Source organism: Tupaia chinensis, unplaced genomic scaffold (genome assembly GCF_000334495.1).
Source record: "Tupaia chinensis unplaced genomic scaffold, TupChi_1.0 Scaffold150166_1, whole genome shotgun sequence".
NCBI classification, from domain to species: Eukaryota; Metazoa; Chordata; class Mammalia; order Scandentia; family Tupaiidae; genus Tupaia; species Tupaia belangeri.
Window position 1 is genome coordinate 67,108 of NW_006210004.1, and position 4,845 is coordinate 71,952.

General features: G+C 45.3%; 1 pseudogene; it reads right to left on the minus strand.

The window, feature by feature from the left end:
- The window catches only part of LOC102475835 (TATA-binding protein-associated factor 2N pseudogene), a 10,594-nt pseudogene that overhangs the window by 4,179 nt on the left and 1,570 nt on the right, over window positions 1-4,845 (minus strand).

A 4,845-nucleotide genomic window follows, 5' to 3' on the forward strand; every position in this document is an offset into this window, starting at 1 on the left:
TTTTGTCTTAGGGGAAAAAAAAAAAAAAAAAAAAAAGGTGGGGGGATTGGATACGGGGTATATGGAAACTCTGCACTGTTTTCACTAGCTTTTTTTCTTTATTATTATTCGTTTTTAAAAATATATTTTACTTAACTTTATTTTTATTTGACTAGAGTAGGACAGAGTGAGAGAGAGGGAAAGTGAGAAAGCAAGCCATCAGGTCCGGGACTCGAACCATGGTTGGCCATGTGGGAGTGTCCAGCACCTTAACCCCCATGGCACCTGCTGGTTCTCCAATAAAATAATTTTAAAAAAGTATTGCCTGGGGTGGGAGCATCACAAGAGAGAGGAAAGAAACACCTTCCAGGGGGGTATGGTCATGCCACAACCCTTTTTCCCACATTTCTCCCTTCTGCCAGGATTTGGGGAATGCATGCACATGCGCCAGTGTTTTTCAAGCTGTGAGGGCCAGGATTTGAACTGGTTGCCCATGAGGGATCCGGCACCTAATGCACAGCACTTAACCACTGTGCCATGGGGCTAGCTATCCCTGGTAGACGGTCTTGTAAAAACGAAGCTATTTCATGTTCAATGCTGTTGAACTTTTGCCATTGTGATGTGGACTGCCCTGCCTCCTCCATCTCTTCGAAGCTTCCGTGAAGTTTCTACAGATTAAAAAGGCTCGATGTGGGTGCGATTTTTGCGGATCTCGAGGACTCTGTTCCACATTTGAGTCAAGATACTGCAGAAGAGTGTGTAGGCTGGTGAGGCTGCTCAGGAACTAAGCTAGTTCAGTGGGAGCAGGGCAAGAATGCCTAGCTGGAGGGAACCAGGAGAAAGTGAGGTCTCCAGGGCTTCTCAGAAATCTAGGGAAGGGACCAGCAGTTAGCATAATGGCTATGTCCCTGGACTCCCATGTAGTTGACCGCGGTTTGTGTCCCGGACCCGGTGGCTTAAAACTCACGCCGGGCGCATGTGCATGCATGCCCAAGATCCCAAGAGGAGAACGGAGGAGAAGGGATTGCAGTGTGTCCATCCCCCCTGGAGGGTGATTTCTCGCTTTCTGTCTCTCTGTCTCTCTCTGTCTGTCTGGTGAGCGCACGTGCCCTATGGCAAAAACCTCTGCAAAAAAAAAAAAAAGAAAAAAAAGAAAAAGAAGAAATCTAGGGAAGAGTCTAAGGATGAATCTTTCTTTTAAACACATTTTTTAAAATTATTTTTTTAATTTAACTTTATTTATTTATATATTTATTTCAGTTTAACCAGAGAGGGATAGAATGAGAGAGAGAGAAAGCAAGCCGCCAGGTCTGAGACTCAAACCACAGTCGGCCATGTGGGAGTCCAGCACCCTTAACCACCAAGCCACCTGCCGGCCCAGCTAAAGGTAAATCTTAATCTAGATTTTAAAAAATTATTTAATTAATTTTGGCTATTATTATTATTTAAATTTTCTGTGGGAAATGTGTGCTCACAAGAGAGAGAGAAAGAGTGAGAAAGCAAGCCACCAGGTCCAAGACTTGAATCGTGGTTCATGTGGGAGTCCAGCAACTCAACCACCATGCCACAGGCCAGCCCTCTTATCTAGATTTTTACAGAGAAGCAGCTCCTCAACTGATACCTGTGTACGACATGCCTGAGGAATGCTGGCAACACCCCCAATTTGTGAAAGTGGTCATCAGAAAGATTCACTCATCAAGGCAGCACTGATGGGGGACTTCTATGGGCTGAATGTGCTGTCCTGGGTGCCATAAGTATGAGACTCCCCTGGTCCTTGTCATGAAGGCTCCCTCAGCCAGTGGGACACAAGTAACTACAACACCATGAGCAAAGCGCCCTAGAGAAAGGGATGTAACCGAGAAGGAATGAACAGCCCCTGCGCTGATAAACGTCAGGAAGTCTAGCTCTTTTTTTTCTTTAAAGAATTATTTTATTGGGGCCAGCAGGTGCTGTGGTGGTTAATCTGCTGGAATTCTTACATGACTGACAGCAGTTTGAGTCTGAGACCTGGCTGCTTGCTTTGTCACTCTCCGTCTCTCTCTCTCTCTGTCTTTCTCTGGCAAAACTCATGAAGAAAATAATAAATAAATAAATATTTAAAAAATAATTATTTTATTTAACTTTATTTATTTATTTGTTTATTTTCATTTTGACCAGAGAGGGCCAGAACAAGAGAGAGAGAGAGGGAGAGTGAAAGTGAGAAAGCAAGCCACCAGGTCCGGGACTCAAACTTCGGTCAGTCATATGGGAGGGAGTCCAGCATCCTTAACCACCATGCCACCCGCCAGCCCCATGGAAGCCCAGCTCTTGAAGGCCAGGTGAGAGTTTACGCTCTGTCCCATCCACTTTCTCTTCTGTCCTCAAAGCTCACAGGGTATTTTGCCAACGTGGTCCTAATCCTCAAGTTGGAATTTCTGACATAGTACTCTGGGTGGTGCCCTGACCCCCGGCGATAGAAATAGCTAGTTAAAGCATGACAGTTTCTTTTCTCCTTTGACTATTGTTGTTATCATTGCTTAGGGACCCCAGGACTACACACAGCAGAATACAGGATGACCACATTAGCATACTGCGGTTGAGCTGACATTAGAGTAAAGGAAGAATATGAAAAGTGTCATCAAAACAGGAAAATGCTCAAAACCATCAGGTGAGATAACCACCCGAATGCCCACAGGCAAGGTGAAAACAACGGGCTCCTTATGGACGGGGGCATTGCTCCCAAACAGGCTGATCGTGAGATTCTTAGCAGACTCAGCATGAAGGGAGACTTGTTTTCGTTAACCGAGAGTCAAAAGGTACTATTCTCCCCCGCCCTTCTCCATAGTAACAGCATGAGAATAAACAACGAATCACCCAGGTTTCAAGAGTTGAGGAGGGAAACAAATGCCGTGTCACACAGTCCAAACAGAGGGATTCATGGGAATCTGATACAGTGGGGATTCTAGAACAGCCCTGCAAAAAGTCCTAGTCTCTTTTTCCCTTTTCTATTAACTTGCCAGAGGGAGTGTGTGGTCTCTAGAGAGAAAGACAGAGAAAGAGACAAAGGGAGAAAGCAGCCCCCCAACCCTGGCATGGTCATCTCTTCTCTTCCATTTCTCTTCTCTTCCATTTCTCCATCCTTTTGGGATTTGGGGCATACATGCACACACACCCAGTGTGTTTTCCAGGTCTCTGGGTTGAGAATTGAACCATGGTCAGTTATATGAAATCCAGCTCCCTTACTCACCAGGCCAAGGGCTGGCCCAAGATGGAATGTTCTATATCCATTAAGTTAACTTTATAAAAATGTGTATTCAAGAGACCAGCAGTTGGAGTAATGGCTACGTCACTGGACTCCCATGTGATCCACCATGGCTCGAGTCCCAGACTCAGTGGCTTAAACTCACGCCTGTGTGCGTGCGTGCCCAAGATCCCTAGAGGAGAATGGAGGAGAAGGGATTGCGGTGTGGTCATCCCCTAGGGGGTGATTTCTCGCTTTCTGTCTCTCTGTCTCTCTCTGTCTTTCTGGCGAGTGCATGTTCCCTATAGCAAAAACCTCTCCAAAACAAAAAAAACAAAAAAACTTTTTCTGTTTATATTAAAATATAGTTTGTCTGATACTAGTAAAGGTACATTAATTTGTTTTTTGATTTGCTTTTCCATAGTTTATCTTTTTCCATCATTTTACTTTCTTTCTTCTTTTTTTTTTTTTTTAGATTTTCACCATAGCGTGCTAGCCAGAGAGAGGCACAGAGAGAGGTAAAGTGAGAAATCACCCCCTCAGGGAGCATGGCCATGCCACAATCCCTTCTCCTCCATTCTGCCACTTCTTCTGTCCCCACCATAGCCACCTCAGTCTCCACCTCTGCCCCCTGTAGTTCGTCTCTCCGCTGTACCCCCTTCCACAGAAATCTCTTCTTGAAGGATGAGAGTCCTCTGGTCTAGGTTCATTGCATCGATGGCAGGAATTCCTTTGAGCAAAGTTCATGTTTCCACATGACAGATGAGGGCAGACCCAGTCTCCACTTTGGGGTCTCCACCTCTCCCTTGAACACCTCCACGGCCTCTATATCATCCACAGTTTTGATGTCCACCTCCACTTCTACCTCCTCTCATGAATTCAGGTCTTCTAGTAGCAAAAGATACTTTAAGGATTGTTGCCATGGACTTCTTCTCCATCAAACCAGTCAATGGTTGTCTTAACTGAAGGAGGGTCATCAAATAGCACTGTCGCTGCTCTTTCAGCTTCCCTGTGTCCGTGTCTGTGTAAAGATTTACCATTGGTTCTCTGGTCTTCTTACTTGTCTTGATAATTCCTATTCGTTTAAAGAACTCTCCCACTTGATCTATAGACACACCCTCCCCAAGTCCTTGCACAAAGATTGTCTTCTTATCTGAATTATCCGATTCTAAATCAGCATCTGGTCTGGGTCCATAATCCCTGAGACCACCCAAATTTTTGAAGCCACCGTGGTCACCACCACTTGATCCTGTCCGAGAACATCTTCCATCCTTGTCATATCCCCACACCCTCTACCTCCTCCCTGTGACCCGCCATGTCCTCTCTTATCTTCTTCATGCCTACTCACATCACGATGGTCACCTTAGGTGTGGTGGCTGGCATTTTCCCTTTGTGAATGATAAGACTCCTGGTTTTGATGATAGGAATTAAGTTACTGATAGTAGTTTGACTGCTCATCATATGAGCCTTGATGTTGATCGTGGCCTGACTGTGGATCATACGAATCGTGCTGACCATAGTCTGATTGGCCATATGAAGGTCCTTTTCTACCTTGACCTCCTGATGATTGCGTGCTCCGTTGTCCCTGGTTACTGTATGACTGCTGGCCAGAAGGGCTCTGTTTTTGATTCTCATAACCGCACCAG